The sequence below is a fragment of the Cherax quadricarinatus genome, chromosome 100 (genome assembly GCF_038502225.1).
Source record: "Cherax quadricarinatus isolate ZL_2023a chromosome 100, ASM3850222v1, whole genome shotgun sequence".
Taxonomy (NCBI): Eukaryota; Metazoa; Arthropoda; class Malacostraca; order Decapoda; family Parastacidae; genus Cherax; species Cherax quadricarinatus.
In genome coordinates this window covers 2587318-2607304 of record NC_091391.1, presented here as the reverse complement: position 1 = coordinate 2607304, position 19987 = coordinate 2587318, and the positions used below count along the sequence as shown (strand labels likewise).

The 19987-nt window shown below is 40.9% G+C and overlaps 1 protein-coding gene across 1 annotated transcript in view; it reads right to left on the bottom strand.

Moving 5' to 3' along the window:
- Positions 1 to 1999: 1999 nt before the first annotated feature.
- LOC128704689 (protein wntless-like) overlaps positions 2000 to 19987 on the bottom strand; it is an 88153-nt gene continuing 70165 nt past the window's right edge. Inside the window, exon 11 of the mRNA XM_053799837.2 lies at positions 2000 to 5209. The gene's annotated coding sequence lies outside the window, so the exon portion shown is untranslated. The remainder of the gene's footprint in view (positions 5210 to 19987) is intronic.

The following is a 19987-nucleotide window of genomic DNA, read 5'->3' as shown; positions in this document are numbered from 1 at the left end:
GCACATGAACAAATAAAAAATTTTATTGTGATAATGTTTCACTCTTCGCTTGCACTCAGGCCAAAAGATGACAAAGCTCCTGAAGGGTAAAACATCGCCACAATAAAACATTTATCATTAGCAGTGTACGTGTCATTTAACATAATATTCTTTTTAAACACGCTGGCTATCTCCCACCAAAGTAGGGTGATCTGAAAAAGAAATGCTTTCACCATCATTTACACTATCACTATCTTGCCAGGGGTGCACAGGTATGAAAATTTAGATGTCCCTCTAAACAGCAAATATCCCAAACCCCTCCTTCACAGGGAAGGTACCATACCAGCCACCTCCAGGACCCAGATCCAACCTACTGGTTTCTCCAAATCCCTTCACAATATGTTTCCTTGCTCACACCCATAACACGTAACATATTGTCGTTAATTCTACCAAAAACAACATAAATAAGTTAGCATAATTCTTTAAGCATTATTATGAGAGGCATGATAAACAAGAAAACCCTGGACACCAGCGCCAAGCTTAAGATCATCTGCGCTAACCAAACAAGCCCCACCTGTTAGAAGTATCTTGTGGCTTAATTGGTAGTGCCCTCAGCTCATATGGTTGGATCCCCGGTACCAGTGGAAACACTGGGCATGTTTCCTTACACCTAGTGTCCCTGTTCACCTAGCAGTAATGTAAGTACCTGGGTGTTTGGTAGGTGTGGGTAGCATCCCATGGGGTATTAGTACATCTTAGAAAGGGCTTGACTTTGAGATGAGTTGAGATGAGTTGACGAAGGATAACAGCTCTTACCCTGTAAGCTGAACTGTACAAAAAAATCAATTATTCTTACCTAATATGAGTAGGTATGCAAGTTGGTGTTGTGTGTTCCACTGAAGAACTTGACAAAGCTCATACTTGGACCAAGAAGTCATGGGTGACAGAAGTGAGATCAACACACGTGGAAAAGCCCATAGATTAATGTATTGCAGACAGACTTAGTTTAAAAATACATTAAAAAAAAAGATATATACTTAGCACTATCTAGGTAGCAGGCTGGTAGACAGCAACCACCCAGGGAGGTACTACCGTCCTGTGGTAGCAGGTTGGTAGACAACAACCATCCTGTGGTAGTAGGTTGGTAGACAACAACCATCCTGTGGTAGTAGGTTGGTAGACAACAACCACCAAGGGAGGTACTACCATCCTGTGGTAGTAGGTTGGTAGACAACAACCACCCAGGGAGGTACTACTGTCCTGTGGTAGTAGGTTGGTAGACAACAACCACCCAGGGAGGTACTACCATCCTGTGGTAGTAGGTTGGTAGACAGCAACCACCCAGGGAGGTACTACTGTCCTGTGGTAGTAGGTTGGTAGACAGCAACCGCCCAGGAAGGTACTACCGTCCTGTGGTAGTAGGTTGGTAGACAGCAACCGCCCAGGAAGGTACTACCGTCCTGTGGTAGTAGGTTGGTAGACAACAACCACCCAGGGAGGTACTACCGTCCTGTGGTAGTAGGTTGGTAGACAGCAACCACCCAGGGAGGTACTACCATCCTGTGGTAGTAGGTTGGTAAACAGCAACCACCCAGGGAGGTACTACCATCCTGTGGTAGTAGGTTGGTAGACAACAACCACCCAGGGAGGTACTACCATCCTGTGGTAGTAGGTTGGTAGACAACAACCACCCAGGGAGGTACTACTGTCCTGTGGTAGTAGGTTGGTAGACAACAACCACCCAGGGAGGTACTACCATCCTGTGGTAGTAGGTTGGTAGACAGCAACCACCCAGGGAGGTACTACTGTCCTGTGGTAGTAGGTTGGTAGACAGCAACCGCCCAGGAAGGTACTACCGTCCTGTGGTAGTAGGTTGGTAGACAACAACCACCCAGGGAGGTACTACCGTCCTGTGGTAGTAGGTTGGTAGACAGCAACCACCCAGGGAGGTACTACCATCCTGTGGTAGTAGGTTGGTAGACAGCAACCACCCAGGGAGGTACTACCGTCCTGTGGTAGTAGGTTGGTAGACAACAACCACCCAGGGAGGTACTACCGTCCTGCCAAGTGAGTGTAAAACAAAAGCCTGTAATTGTTTTACATGATGGTAGGATTGCTGATGTCTTTTGTCTGTCTCATAAACATGCAAGATTTCAGGTACATCTTGCTACTTCTACTTACACTTAGGTCACACTACACATACATGTACAAACATATATATACACACCCATCTGGGTTTTCTTCTGTTTTCTTTCTAGTTCTTGTTCTTGTTTATTTCCTCTTATCTCCATGGGGAAGTGGAACAGAATTCTTCCTCAGTAAGCCATGCGTGTTGTAAGAGGCGACTAAAATGCTGGGAGCAAGGGCCTAGTAACCCCTTCTCCTGTATATATTACTAAATTTAAAAAGAGAAACTTTTGTTTTTCTTTTTGGGCCGCCCTGCCTTGGTGGGATGCGACCGGTTTGTTTAAAAAAAAGCAAAAAAAATTAGCACTACACAATGTGAATTTCGTAAAGTAAAAGAGTGGTGTCACCTGCAATGTTTAGAGGAAGTCTGACAAAAAAAAAAAATAATTTAAAACTAAAAGAAAGACCACACGGCAAGTCTAAGTTACAGCAGACAGGCAAAAAACACAAGCAATACGTAATAATACAACAGGTAATAAAAAGATAAAAATTCAGAGATCCACATAACTTCTCAGTAACTAGTTCTAAAAGAACAAATAAATAATGTGACATATATGCATAAAATATAATACTGAAAGCCTGAGATTCATTTTCAGATACAAATGACTAGCAAGACAGAAAATTGGCACAGCTTCAAAAGCACCTTAATTTTATTTGGAGTCTGTATGAGATCAGTGGAATATCAACTTCCAAACTTATGAATGATCAAATTTTGCATGATCAAACAATAAAAGTTTATGTACATATCCTCTACAACAGTTGTACAATCAACTAAGTGCCATACAATTAAGGCTTTTTAATTGTAATATTACAGCCTCAAATACCCCTACCCATATAAAACCTTTTAGCTTTATAATCAAATTTAAGTAATGTAACCTAACCCTAGATCTTCAGTGGTTGGAAATAAGTGCATGTTTGAACATGTTTATAAGCGTCAAGAGGATGTGGTGACAATTCATACCTTGTGATGATGCCAGAGGTTGATTATCCTCACTACACACTCCCTCACTAGACTAGTGATGATGCCAGAGGTTGATTATCCTCACTACACACTCCCTCACTAGACTAGTGATGATGCCAGAGGTTGATTATCCTCACTACACACTCCCTCACTAGACTAGTGATGATGCCAGAGGTTGACCATCCTCACTACACACTCCCTCACTAGACTAGTGATGATGCCAGAGGTTGACCATCCTCACTACACACTCCCTCACTAGACTAGTGATGATGCCAGAGGTTGATTATCCTCACTACACACTCCCTCACTAGACTAGTGATGATGCCAGAGGTTGACCATCCTCACTACACACTCCCTCACTAGACTAGTGATGATGCCAGAGGTTGACCATCCTCACTACACACTCCCTCACTAGACTAGTGATGATGCCAGAGGTTGATTATCCTCACTACACACTCCCTCACTAGACTAGTGATGATGCCAGAGGTTGATTATAGTCACTACACACTCCCTCACTAGACTAGTGATGATGCCAGAGGTTGACCATCCTCACTACACACTCCCTTACCAGGCTTCCTCATAGTCACTCCTCTCACATTATTTATAATGCACTATTAGCTACTTAAAGCCCACATCAAAATATTTCATATAAAATATCAACAGTTCAGCAAGTACGAAGGTTGCGTACAAATTACCTCAATACACTGACAAATTTCTCTCCAAAATATCTGTGGTTTAGAAAAATATATGAGAAAATACTAGGATATATTGAGACATTGCACAGCGGAAAAGAAAAAGCACCACCATGGCCAAAATCCAGGTTAGTAAACATATCCTAGTGTTTGCCCACATATCTTTTTAAACCAATTGTCGGCATCAGTTACAAAGGTTTATGCCACAAGTGGCGATGCAACAATGATGGCACTCAGACGACTCTTAAGAAGCTAATTAAGTACACAACAAACATCACTGGTGATATCAGTAAACTCTCAATATAACAGACTGTGCAAATACACAATGCACTCAGCTAAGTCAACTCATCTAGGAACAACAAAGTCCTCTGGTTACAGCGCTGACCATTACAGTTACAATCATGGCCAAACAACTCAACAATCACCATTACAATCCACCCGCTGCCTCTTAGTCCCTTATATTGCAAGTTTACTGTAAATAAATATCAAATCTTAAAAATTTAAATAAAATCACTATAACATTACAGTACAGTAAGTCCTCTGGTACAAACATGTTGAGAATCTGTATTTTGTATAATGTCATTATTATATCATTATTGTGTATCATTATTGTGTAATTATTAAACACAATACAGATGGTCCCCAATATGTTCGTAAGTTGAGGAATTAATGTATAATTATTTGAGTATTGCTGTATTCACAAGAAAGTACTAAACCCGTATGGGTCATAGAGCATCAACGGTATGATAAAAATCAGTTACGATGGTTAATATAATTAAAAAAATATTAATTCACTGAAATTATATCCAAGTTTAAATTTCTGAGGTTTTCAAATATTGCATAACACTCATTTAAGTGTAAAAAGATTCAAATATAATTGAGACAGTATTGTTTCTGACCCTAAAAAAAAAAATCATAAAAGGTCATGAGGCCTCTGATATGGATATTCTTATACATGAGTGGCCAGATGTATAGTCTTATACGTGAGTTACTGGGTGTATAGTCTTATACATAAGTGGCCAGATGTATAGTCTTATACATGAGTTACTGGGCGTATAGTCTTATACATAAGTGGCCAGATGTATAGTCTTATACATGAGCAACCAGGTGTATAGCTTAATACATGAGTAACCAGTTGTATAGTCTTATACACAAGTTACCAGGTGTATAGTCTTATACATGAGTGGCCAGATGTACAGTCTAATACAAGAGCAACCAGTTGTATAGTCTAATACAAGAGCGACCAGTTGTACAGGTGTACGTAGTCTCATATATGAGTGACCAGGTGTGAAGGAACATCTTGAAACATTCTTGAAAAATTCACTCGTATTTGCATCAGGTCACAAATTCACTTGTGATTTACTACAGAGTCGAGAAATTTCTGACAGACCTGTTGAAAGCAGATAGTATATTAATTAAAATCTTTTATTTAAGGAATATATAAGACACTGCGAATATCTTTTTTTAGGGTAAAAATGCCTTGAAATAACACAGCCATAGTATGTAATAAAATAATAACATAAAACATAATTAGGAAATATTTTTGAAAAAGACAAAACAAAAAACACTCTGACATCCCCATGTCCAAATCTCCCCATGCAAAAACTCAATGCGCATAAAAGGACCTAAGATCTGGGATTCATTGCCCGAAACACTGAAAGGTTACCTGTCTGCCAACTAGTTTAGAGCTATTCTTAAAAAGCACCTCATCTCCCTAACCTAAATAAGCCAACACAAAACCTAAGATGGAGTGAATGATGGTGAAAGTTTTTCTTTTTCGGGCCACCCTGCCTTGGTGGGAATCGGCCAGTGTGATAATAAAAATAATAAAAAAACCTAACCAACTCGTTCAACTCTGTCCCTGGTTGAAGATTGAGGCGCTTATGCAACATATGGGAATCTTTATTTAGGAAATGTTTTGCCATACAGTGGCTTCATCAGTTTAATACTGAGCAGAAAGGTTTAAGGAGAGGAGGAGTTTGAGGTAATAATTTCCTCAGCCTGGAGTCGACTCCAGTCGACTGCATCTTGTGTAATAACTGTTGGCTCATGAGTCGCTCTCTGATGTAGAGACAAGCAGACAGAAAGATAAACACTCACAGGCAGACAGAAAGACAGACACATACACAGGCAGACAGACAGACAGACAGAGACAGATAAGCAGAGAGAGCTAAACAAACAGATATGTTTATGTGTAACAGTGAAAACAAACAATGCCAGGGGTTCCCTGCAGCATTGCACGATCATCATGTGTCAAACCACTGGTGCAATGTCAGCAGTTTAATGACACTCAGTCTTATACCATGCTTCAAGGAGTTTCATATATACTCCAGCGTGTCTAAAACGTTGCTGGGACCTATAAATACTTTGTATATATTTCTATACAATAGTAAATGACCAAGGCAGGTAAAAATGTTTACCTGTTGGTGTGTTTGTGACAATCTGAGTACTATTTCAGTACCTAATATTAGTGTCAGAACAAAGACTGGCTATGAAATCACAACAACTATCATAAATTGTAATTCTCAGAATATAAAAGTTATATAAATATAAAAATGAGAAAAAAAGGAATATCGGCAACCAATATTTTCTTCTTCTTATTCTTTTTAGTAATCTTTACAGGAAAAGGGGTTACTAGCCCATTGTTCCCAGCATTTTAGTTGACTTTTACAACACGCATAGCTTATGGAGGAAAGATTCTTATTCCACTTCCCCATGGATATAAAAGAAAAAGTAATAAGACCAAGAACTATTAAGATAAAATCAAAGAAAACTCAGATGAGTGTGTATAAATAAAAGTGTACATGTATGTGTAGTGTGACCTAAGTGTAAATAGAAGTAGCAAGACATGCCTGTAATCTTACATATTTATGAGACAGACAAAAGACACCAGCAATCCTACCATCATGTAAAACAATTACAGGCTTTTGTTTTACACTCACCTGGCAGGATGGTAGTACCTCCCTGGGTGGGTGGTTATGGATATGTTGTGTATCTTTATACGTATATGCTTCTAAACTGTTGTATTCTGAGTACCTCTGCAAAAGCAGTGATAATGTGTGATTGTTTACCTGGAGAGAGTTTACCTGGAGAGAGTTACGGGGGTCAACGCCCCCGCGGCCCGGTAAAAGTGTTGAATGATGATGAAAGTATTTTTCTTTTTGGGGATTTTCTTTCTTTTTTTGGGTCACCCTGCCTCGGTGGGAGACGGCCAACTTGTTAAAAAAAAAAAAAAAAAATCGGCAACACTTCTGCAAGCAGCAGAACTCCATGTTGCCATTAGTTGAGCATCCAGCGCCAACTTCGTGGGCTTATATCTCGGTAAGTACTGATCCTAAGATTTTTTTTTATCTTATAATGTGTAGAATAATGCCCACCTCATTTAATTTTTTTTTTTTTCAAAATATTTGGAGCGCTGGGCGAGTGAACGTAGATCTACATTTAGACAGTTTAAAGTTAAGTAGTCTTTAAGCACTAGGATCAGTCTGCCCAAAATGCACAGCATGCTAGTGGATATTTTTTTTTTTAATGCATTGGCTGTTTACCACCAAGGCAGGTGACCCAGAAAAGAAGAAACACTTTCATCATCATTCACTCCATCACTGTCTTGCCAGAGGTGCGCCTGCACTACCATTAAAAAACTGCAACATCAACACCCCTCATTGATAAATTAGACACATGTGCAACTCTTGGGTATCTTTACTGAAGAAACGTTTTGCCACACAATGGCTTCATCAGTCCATACAAAGGAGAAACATGAAGAACAGGAGGAGAGTGAGGTAATCAGTTCCTCAACCTTGAGTCGATGTGGTCAGTCCATCAATCTTGAATAGAATACAGCATATATGTGCGGAGAAGCAGCTTATAAACCGTAGGCAGGAGAGGTGCAGCAGTCATAGGTGGTGTCACATTTGTCCAATGTGGAAGTAGGTCATGCCTAAGGGTTAGGCAAGCCTAAGGGTTAGGCTTGCCTAACCCTTCTGCAACATTTGTGCAACACCCTTTCATTTTTTATACCACTGGCAGTATCATCCTGCCAGAATGTCCCATAACCTATGCCTTAAGTAAAGAAACGATTCTGGAACTTGTAATATGTATTCAGCAGTCTGGCCAGCTGAATGACTTTGGCTGTCTCTCTCTCACAGGTACACATAAGTAGAGTTATTATACATAGCGTAAATTACTTAGGGTAATCCAAAAATTCTGGGAAAGTGCTAACAGTGCTTTTAGATATAAGGCAGAATAAGCATGATTGGCAAGTATTATGCATTTTCACTTGATCAGGATGACTCTGCATCATGTGTAATACCTGTTAGTTTACGAGCCACTCTCTGAGACAAAGATAAGCAGATGGAAAGACAGACACACACAGGCAGACAGAAAGACAGATACACAGACAGACAGATAGATAGACTGACAGACATGCATGTTTGTGTGTAACAGTGAAAACAAATAATGCCAGGGTTTCCTGGAGCAGTGCACGATTATCAGTTGTCATTCCACTGCATCACTGTCATCAGTTTACTGACACTCGTCTTAGCATCATACTTCAAGGAGTTTCGTACATACTCCAGCATGTCTAAAACATTGCTGAGACCTATAATTACTTTGTATATATTCTAGACAATAATATGTGACCAAGGCAGGTGAAAATGTTCACCTGGTGGTGTTTGTGACTATTTGAGTACTATTTCAGTACCTAATATTAGTGTCAGATTGGCTATGAAATCACAAGAACTACTATAAATTGTAATTATCAGAACATAAAAATTATATAAATTAAAATAAAAACGAGAAAAAAGGTATATCGGCAACATTTTTGTGAGCGGCAGGACTCGATGTTGCCGTCTGGTGAGCATCCAGTGCCACCTTTGCGTTCTTATATCTCGGTAAGTACTGGCCCTTAAAATTTTTTGGGGCTCTTATTACACACAGAAAATTGCCCTCTTTAATAAAAAAAAAAAAAATTTTGTTTTTCAAAATATTCGGAGCACTGGCAGGGAAAATGTAGATCTATGTATGGACAGTTTAAGAGTTAATATATGATAGCGTAAACATTTCATCAGAATTTTATATTCATTTGAAAGTGAAAAAAGCTATGATTCACTTTACAGCAATTTTCGCTTTACAGATATTTTTGCTTTACAGCAGTAGCCGGGAACCTAACCTGCTGTATAAGCAGGTGCCTACAGTAGCCCAGAACCTAAACTACTATATAAGTGGGTCCCTACATTAACCTAGAACCTGACCTGCTCTATAAGTGGGGCCCTACAGTAGCCCGGTACCTGCTGCACAAGTGGGACCTACCGTAGCCCAGAACCTAACCTGCTGCATAAGCAGGGCCCTACAGTAGCCTGGAACTTAACCTGCTGTATAAGGAGGTCCCTAAAGTAACCCAGAACTTAAACTGCTGTATAAGCTGGGCCCTACAGTATCCCAAAACCTCATCTGCTGCATAAGAAGGTCCCTACAGTAGCCCAGAACCTCATCTGCTGTATAAGCAAACCTCACTCAAGGAGAACAGTGTTTTGGTATCATACCAAGCATATTCCCTAAGACTCACATCAACAAAATAACTGTTGAAGCATATGGACGCCTGGCAAACCTAAGAATAACTTTTCGATATCTAAGTAAGGAGTTATTCATGACACTGTTTACTGTGTATCAGGCCCATATTGGAGTATGCAGCACCAGTATGAAACCCACACCTGGTCAAGCATATCAAGAAATTGGAGAATGTGCAGAGGTTTGCAACAAGACTAATCCCCGAGCTAAGTGGTATGTCCTGTGAGGACAGGTTAAGGGAACTCAACTTGATGACACAGGAGGACTAGGGAATATATGATAATGACATAAAATTACCGAGAGGAATTGACAGAGTAAACTGGGACAGAATGCTTCCAAGATGGGAAAAAGAAAGAAAAGGGCACAGGTGGAAATTGAAAACTTAGATGAGTCTTACGGATGTTAGGGAATATTTCTTCAGCCTTAGAGTTGTCAAGAAGTAACAGTCTGGAGAGTGAAGTGGTAGAGGCAGCACCCATGCACAGTTAAAAGAAGAGGTACAGTAAGACTCTTGAAGCCAGGAGTGAGTGGATCTAGTAGCAACCAGTGAAGAGGCAGGACCAGAAACTGTGCCTTGACACCTGCAACCATATATGTAAGTATATATACACACCCATCAGTTACACAACCCAGGGCAACATGGGTTTAGAACAGGTCGCTCCTGTCTGTCTCAACTATTGGATCACTACGACAAGGTCCTAGATGCACTAGAAGGCAAAAAGAATGCAGATGTAATATATACAGACTTTGCAAAAGCCTTCGACAAGTGTGACCATGGCGTACTAGCGCACAAAATGCGTGCTAAAGGAATAACAGGAAAAGTCGGTCGATAAGATAAGATAAGATAAGATTTCGTTCGGATTTTTAACCCCGGAGGGTTAGCCACCCAGGATAACCCAAGAAAGTCAGTGCGTCATCGAGGACTGTCTAACTTATTTCCATTGGGGTCCTTAATCTTGTCCCCCAGGATGCGACCCACACCAGTCGACTAACACCCAGGTACCTATTTGCTGCTAGGTGAACAGGACAACAGGTGTAAGGAAACGTGTCGAATGTTTCCACCCGCCGGGAATCGAACCCGGGCCCTCCGTGTGTGAAGCGGGAGCTTTAGCCACCAGGCCACCGGGCCACCGATGGATCTATAATTTCCTCACTAACAGAACACAGAGAGTAGTAGTCAACAGAGTAAAGTCCAAGGCAGCTACGGTGAAAAGCTCTGTTCCACAAGGCACAGTACTCGCTCCCATCTTGTTCCTCATCCTCATATCTGACATAGACAAGGATGTCAGCCACAGCACCGTGTCTTCCTTTGCAGATGACACCCGAATCTGCATGACAGTGTCTTCCATTGCAGACACTGCAAGGCTCCAGGCGGACATCAACCAAATCTTTCAGTGGGCTGCAGAAAACAATATAAAGTTCAACGATGAGAAATTTTAATTACTCAGATATGGTAAACACGAGGAAATTAAATCTTCATCAGAGTACAAAACAAATTCTGGCCACAAAATAGAGCGAAACACCAACATCAAAGACCTGGGAGTGATCATGTCAGAGGATCTCACCTTCAAGGACCATAACATTGTATCAATCGCATCTGCTAGAAAAATGACAGGATGGATAATGAGAACCTTCAAAACTAGGGAGGCCAAGCCCATTATGACACTCTTCAGGTCACTTGTTCTATCTAGGCTGGAATATTGCTGCACACTAACAGCACCTTTCAAGGCAGGTGAAATTGCTGACCTAGAAAATGTACAGAGAACCTTCATGGCACGCATAACGGAGATAAAACACCTCAATTACTTGGAGCGCTTGAGGTTCCTAAACCTGTATTCCCTGGAATGCAGGCGGGAGAGATACATGATTATATACACCTGGAAAATCCTAGAGGGACTAGTACCGAACTTGCACACGAAAATCACTCACTACGAAAGCAAAAGACTTGGCAGAAGATGCAACATCCCCCCAATGTAAAGCAGGGGTGTCACTAGCACTTTAAGAGACCATACAATAAGTGTCAGGGGCCCGAGACTGTTCAACTGCCTCCCAGCATACATAAGGGGGATTACCAACAGACCCCTGGCAGTCTTCAAGCTGGCACTGGACAAGCACCTAAAGTCGGTTCCTGGCCAGTGGGGCTGTGGCTCGTACGTTGGTTTGCGTGCAGCCAGCAGTAACAGCCTGGTTGATCAGGCTCTGATCCACCAGGAGGCCTGGTCACAGACCGGGCCGCGGGGGCGTTGACCCCCGGAACTCTCTCCAGGTAAACTCCAGGTAAACACAAAATCCTGAAGTATTCACAGGGAGGGGGATATGAAAGGGCTAACTCTAGGTCTTTCACTCTGCAACCAGTGCCTCATCAGGAGCTATACAATGTTGCAGGAGGTGAGTGGGAAAAAGGCAGTGTAATCACGGCCTCCACTTCACTCAGAAATACATCTGAAGGAGGACCCTGTCTCTGTTAATTACATCTTGAATTACATTATTGTTACAATTATTATTCTTCTTTCAACACACTGGCTGTATTCCATCAAGGTAGGGTGACCTAAAAAACAAAAATGAAAGTTTTTCTTTTTAAATTTGGTAATTTATACAGGAGAAGAGGTTCCTAGCCTATTATTATTATTATTATTATTATTATTATTATTATTATTATTATTATTATTATTATTATTACTATTATTATTATTATTATTATTATTATTATTATTATTATTATTATTATTGTTATTCTTCTTTCTTTCTTTCTTTCTTTCAACACACCGGCCGTATCCCACCGAGGCGGGGTGGCCCAAAAGGAAAACGAAAGTTTCTCCTTTTACATTTAGTAATATATACAGGAAAAGAGGTTACTAGCCCCTTGCTCCCGGCATTTTAGTCGCCTCTTACAACACGCATGGCTTACGGAGGAAGAATTCTGTTCCACTTCCCCATGGAGATAAGAGGAAATAAACAAGAATAAGAACTAGCAAGAAAATAGAAGAAACCCCAGAGGGGTGTGTATATATGTGCTTGTACATGTATGTGTAGTGTGACCTAAGTGTAAGTAGAAGTAGCAAGACATACCTGAAATCTTGCATGTTCATGAGACAGAAAAAAGGACACCAGCAATCCTACCATCATGTAAAACAATTACAGGCTTTCGTTTTACACTCACTTGGCAGAACGGTAGTACCTCCCTGGGCGGTTGCTGTCTACCAACCTACTACCTATGATTATTATTATTATTATTTTATTTTGTCAACAGCTGCATGATGGCATGTGGATGTGGGATTATACTTTCGGACAACTGGAAATCCAGAATACTGGCGGATTTCTTCTGGGTGTGTACTGTATGTGGAATGTGTACATGTGTGTACTGTTGGTTGTGTACACACCTCTGAAAAAACCACCACAGTCACGAGGTTTGTCACATGTGTTTGTGTTTGCTTTGGTAATATTAACTTATTCGCTGTCACTTCCAGTAATATTGATATCTTAGTTGAAGAGTAAGACACATGTGCAACAGTTGCGTATCTTTATTGTTGATTGAAATGTTTCACCTTCACAGTAGGCTTCTTCAGTCAAATACAAAGACAGCAGGTGTGGTACTGAAGTAAAGACGATATAATCAGTCCATCAACCTTGGAAAAATAATATTCAAGGTGGTCAGTCCCTCAGCCTGGTGGTCAGTCCCATAGTCTGGAATAGTACGAAGCTGAGGGATGAGAATGGAGTCTTAAATGCTGCTGGAGGTGAGCTAGGAAGGTCTGGATGATTTAAGAGGAGGAGGAGCACTATGCTTGCTGCCTCTACTTGACTGAAGAACCCTGCTGTGTAGGCAAAACATTTTGATCAACAATGAAGATATCCAACTGTTGCACATGTGCCTTACTCTTCAACTTATTGGTGTTATATATCATTTTCAACATAACTGATATCAAAGTGTTGATAATACAGCCTCTCCTCCCTTAACGATGGAGTACTGTTCCTGAGACCACGTCTTTAAAAGAATTCATCGCTAAGTGAGGAGCATACTGTAATGGTAGTGAGTTTATGCTGACCATCTTCAATATTGTTTTAATGTCACCTTTGCACCATTTATAAAATTTCTGGTATACAGTGGAACCTTGACTTAAAAGTTTAATCTGTTCTGTGACCTAGCTCGTAACTCAATTTGCTCATATATCAAGTAACTTTTCCTAATTTAAATTAATTGAATGCCATTAATCCATTCCAGCGGAATTCCTACTCTCTGGAGGCAGGACAAAATACTTCAATATGACGCTAATATCAACTCTACGGCTTATTTATCTATCACAGTTCATCTAATATAACATAATAAATAATATAAATATCACAGAAACATGATATATACTCTAGAATGAATAAAATATGCCATTATGTGACTAGTGGTTGCGGCCCCTCCCACTCCCGCTCTGACTATATTAGGCATGACCTACTTCCACATTGGAAAAAATGTGACACCACCTACGACTGCTGCACCTCTCCTGCCTACGGTTTATAAGCTGCTTCTCCACACATATATGCTGTATTCTATTCAAGATTGATGGACTGACCACATCGACTCAAGGTTGAGGAACTGATTACCTCACTCTCCTCCTGTTCTTCATGTTTCTCCTTTGTATGGACTGATGAAGCCACTGTTTGACAAAACGTTTCCTCAGTAAAGGTACCCAAGAGTTGCACATATGTCTAATTTATCAACGTGTCGGTTCTCTGAACCATTCATCTACAATCAACACCCCTCCTTCACAGTGCAGGCACTGTACTTCCCATCTCCAGACATTTGAACTGTTCAGCATAATTAACCCTTTCAGGGTTTCCAACGTACTAGTACGGCTTACGCACCAGGGTTATTGACGTACTAGTACGCATAAGTTCTAGCGCCTTCAAATCTCACGGGAAAAGGCTGATAGGCCTAGATGTGAGAGAATGGGTGTGTGTGGTCGGTGTGCATGGTAGAAAAAAAATCTGGGACCCAGTGGCGCATTGTGGGAATGCCATTTTAGTAGACCTTGTTCACCATGCCTCGCGGTAAGAAGCTCCTCACTCCTCGGCGAACTGGGGCAATTTTGTTCCTCCGTGACAGTTCTAATACAGATGGAAGTGCCAGTGAAGATGAGTTTCAAGGTTTTGGGCGAGTTTGTGACCAAAACTAATGACCATAATACAGGTAATAGTGAGGAAAACCCAGACGACCCTCAGCCTTCCACCTCTGCTGCTGGGCCGTCTTGTTCACATTCAGTTGTACCAGAATCAAAGAGGAAACTCCTATTTCCCCAAATCCCAGACTCAGATGTGAGCATTGGTGATGATAGTGATAGTGAATATGAACTACAAGCTCTTGAAAACAGTTCCAGTAGTGATAGTGAAGTGGAATATTCTCCAGTGAAGCGTCAGTATATACGACGATATATGCCCTCTGGTAGTGGGCCATATGCTATTCCAAGGGGAAGGAGTACATCTCGGAGTACATCCCGTGGCTGTACAACAGGAACAGACAGTGAAAATGAAGATATGATAGTGTTGCAAGTGGGATGGAAAATGTGCATGGTGGTGGTAGTGGTGGTGCCAGCCGTGAGGCACCAGCAGTGGGCCATACTGCCACCCACGCTGCCACCCACACCACTGCCTCAGCTGATCTTCAACAAAGGCCACCATCCCCCACCCACCCACAACACCAGCCTCTACATCCACAACCTCCACAACCACAACCACCTGTCAATGTCCAGTACCCACCAGCAGACCGCACCTGGGATTGGCAGGAAGCTGCCAATTTTGTTCCAAATCCCAACCAGTTTGATGAAAGCCAAAGTGGAATACGGCCATCTTGTACACTGGGGAACAATGGCAGTGAACTGGAATGTTTCAAGCTATTCTTTGACGAACCCCTGATGGAAATTATTGTCAGGGAAAGCAACAGATACTACGAGTACACCATGGCAAACACAATACTTTCACCAAAATCACGTCTACACCAGTGGAAGGAGACAGCTGTGGCTGAGATGTATCTTTTCTTTGCCACAATAATGCTTATGCCACATGTGCAGAAGCACAATGTGAAATCATACTGGTCAACAGATCGCCTGATTGCAACTCCAGGTTTCAGTGATATAATGGGAGTGAAGATTTGTGCTACTATTACGTATGCTTCACTTCTCAGACAAAACCAGGCCTGACAGAAACGACAGGTTATTTAAGATTAGGAATGTGTTTGTGTATCTGAAAGATAAATTCAATATGTATTTTTATCCCTTCAGGAAGCTCATAATTGACGAGTCTTTGATTCTGTTCAAAGGAAGACTTTCAAGCAGTACATACCAAGCAAGAAGAAACGCTTTGGTATAAAGTTGTTTGTGCTTTGTGACTGCTACAGTGGTCTTGTATTGGATATTATTGTGTACACTGGAAGTTATACATTGCAAAATACCAGGAAGTTATTGGGCATCTCTGGTGATGTGGTTAGAACAATGATAGAACCATACCTTGGTAAGGGGCATATATTATATACTGATAACTGGTACACAAGCCCCTCACTCAGTGATTTTTTGCGAGTGAACATGACAGATGTGTGTGGCACAGTGCGAGCAAATCGTAAACATATGCCCAGGTTTGACGCTGGCACTCGTAGAGGTGAGGTGCAGGCGTTTGCTACCAATGACATCATGGCATTTTGGTGGCATGACAAATGAGATGTTATACATACTGTTGTCATCAGTTCACCCTAATGAAATGGCAAACACTGGCAGGCAGCATAGAGACAGCAATGAATCCATTCTAAAACCTGCAGCTGTGATTGATTACACCCTCAATATGCACTCAGTGGACAAATGTGACATACAGATTGAGTTTGCTGATTGTGTTTGCAAGAGTTATAAGTGGTACATAAAACTCTTTTTCCATCTTCTGGACATTTCCATGCTCAATGCTTATAATATGTATAAGATGAGGACCAGAAACAAACCAGCATATGGCAAATTTTGTTTGTCTGTCATCAGACAAATACTATTATTACTATTATTCAAGTACCAAGGAACAACACCTGCAATAGACCACCCACTAAATTATCAACAACTACCTTCTCGTCTGAAGCATGGTGATCACTTCCTAGTAAAACTGCCTGCTACTGCTTTCAAGAAAAAGGCTCAGAAGAGGTGTTACATCTGTGAACATATAAAAAAAACGCCCACAACAACGCAGAGACACTCGTTTTATGTGTGAGGAGTGTAAAACACCACTGTGCATGACACCATGTTTTATGTGTGAGGAGTGTAAAACACCACTGTGCATGACACCATGTTTTATGTGTGAGGAGTGTAAAACACCACTGTGCATGACACCATGTTTTATGTGTGAGGAGTGTAAAACACCACTGTGCATGACACCATGTTTTATGTGTGAGGAGTGTAAAACAGCACTGTGCATGACACCATGTTTTATGTGTGAGGAGTGTAAAACAGCACTGTGCATGACACCATGTTTTATGTGTGAGGAGTGTAAAACAGCACTGTGCATGACACCATGTTTTATGTGTGAGGAGTGTAAAACACCACTGTGCATGACACCATGTTTTATGTGTGAGGAGTGTAAAACACCACTGTGCATGACACCATGTTTTATGTGTGAGGAGTGTAAAACAGCACTGTGCATGACACCATGTTTTATGTGTGAGGAGTGTAAAACAGCACTGTGCATGACACCATGTTTTATGTGTGAGGAGTGTAAAACACCACTGTGCATGACACCATGTTTTATGTGTGAGGAGTGTAAAACACCACTGTGCATGACACCATGCTTTATGTGTGAGGAGTGTAAAACAGCACTGTGCATGACACCATGTTTTATGTGTGAGGAGTGTAAAACAGCACTGTGCATGACACCATGTTTTATGTGTGAGGAGTGTAAAACACCACTGTGCATGACACCATGTTTTATGTGTGAGGAGTGTAAAACAGCACTGTGCATGACACCATGTTTTGTGTGTGAGGAGTGTAAAACAGCACTGTGCATGACACCATGTTTTATGTGTGAGGAGTGTAAAACAGCACTGTGCATGACACCATGTTTTATGTGTGAGGAGTGTAAAACAGCACTGTGCATGACACCATGTTTTATGTGTGAGGAGTGTAAAACACCACTGTGCATGACACCATGTTTTATGTGTGAGGAGTGTAAAACAGCACTGTGCATGACACCATGTTTTATGTGTGAGGAATGTAAAACAGCACTGTGCATGACACCATGTTTTATGTGTGAGGAGTGTAAAACAGCACTGTGCATGACACCATGTTTTATGTGTGAGGAGTGTAAAACACCACTGTGCATGACACCATGTTTTATGTTTGAGGAGTGTAAAACACCACTGTGCATGACACCATGTTTTATGTGTGAGGAGTGTAAAACAGCACTGTGCATGACACCATGTTTTATGTGTGAGGAGTGTAAAACAGCACTGTGCATGACACCATGTTTTATGTGTGAGGAGTGTAAAACACCACTGTGCATGACACCATGTTTTATGTGTGAGGAGTGTAAAACACCACTGTGCATGACACCATGTTTTATGTGTGAGGAGTGTAAAACACCACTGTGCATGACACCATGTTTTATGTGTGAGGAGTGTAAAACAGCACTGTGCATGACACCATGTTTTATGTGTGAGGAGTGTAAAACAGCACTGTGCATGACACCATGTTTTATGTGTGAGGAGTGTAAAACACCACTGTGCATGACACCATGTTTTATGTGTGAGGAGTGTAAAACACCACTGTGCATGACACCATGTTTTATGTGTGAGGAGTGTAAAACAGCACTGTGCATGACACCATGTTTTATGTGTGAGGAGTGTAAAACAGCACTGTGCATGACACCATGTTTTATGTGTGAGGAGTGTAAAACACCACTGTGCATGACACCATGTTTTATGTGTGAGGAGTGCAAAACACCACTGTGCATGACACCATGTTTTATGTGTGAGGAGTGTAAAACACCACTGTGCATGACACCATGTTTTATGTGTGAGGAGTGTAAAACACCACTGTGCATGACACCATGTTTTATGTGTGAGGAGTGTAAAACAGCACTGTGCATGACACCATGTTTTATGTGTGAGGAGTGTAAAACAGCACTGTGCATGACACCATGTTTTATGTGTGAGGAGTGTAAAACACCACTGTGCATGACACCATGTTTTATGTGTGAGGAGTGTAAAACAGCACTGTGCATGACACCATGTTTTATGTGTGAGGAGTGTAAAACACCACTGTGCATGACACCATGTTTTATGTGTGAGGAGTGTAAAACACTACTGTGCATGACACCATGTTTTATGTGTGAGGAGTGTAAAACAACACTGTGCATGACACTATGTTTTATGTGTGAGGAGTGTAAAACACCACTGTGCATGACACCATGTTTTATGTGTGAGGAGTGTAAAACACCACTGTGCATGACACCATGTTTTATGTGTGAGGAGTGTAAAACACTACTGTGCATGACACCATGTTTTATGTGTGAGGAGTGTAAAACACCACTGTGCATGACACCATGTTTTATGTGTGAGGAGTGTAAAACAGCACTGTGCATGACACCATGTTTTATGTGTGAGGAGTGTAAAACACCACTGTGCATGACACCATGTTTTATGTGTGAGGAGTGTAAAACACTACTGTGCATGACACCATGTTTTATGTGTGAGGAGTGTAAAACACCACTGTGCATGACACCATGTTTTATGTGTGAGGAGTGTAAAACAGCACTGTGCATGACACCATGTTTTATGTGTGAGGAGTGTAAAACAGCACTGTGCATGACACCATGTTTTATGTGTGAGGAGTGTAAAACAGCACTGTGCATGACACCATGTTTTATGTGTGAGGAGTGTAAAACACCACTGTGCATGACACCATGTTTTATGTGTGAGGAGTGTAAAACACTACTGTGCATGACACCATGTTTTATGTGTGAGGAGTGTAAAACACCACTGTGCATGACACCATGTTTTATGTGTGAGGAGTGTAAAACACCACTGTGCATGACACCATGTTTTATGTGTGAGGAGTGTAAAACACCACTGTGCATGACACCATGTTTTATGTGTGAGGAGTGTAAAACACCACTGTGCATGACACCATGTTTCAAAGAGTTCCACAGGCTGCAGAACTTCTAGAAACATTCCCTGTGACTGTATATGTGTATATAAAATATAGAAAAATACTAATAAACAACATTTTATATTGTTTGTGTGTGTAAACAACAATTATAAACAATATAAGGACAACAGTGTTTGTGCAGTTATTGTGTAGTAAATAAAGAGAAAAAACTTACAAAATAGTGCTCATATTGGTCTCACAGGCCATAAAAGTTACTTGAGAAAAAAAAATAAAAAAAATAATAGAAAATATTACCAAAAAACTAAATAAACTAAAACTGGGTGACCGGCAGTCGGCGATGTTACCATATGCCAATCATTTTGTCAACTTCATGCCTCCATATCTCGGTAAGTATTGATGGTAAAAATTTTTTGTTTAGCCTATAAGATTTAAAAAAAAAAAACTATCTTTTCATAAGAAAACATTTTTTTTTTTTTTTGAACATT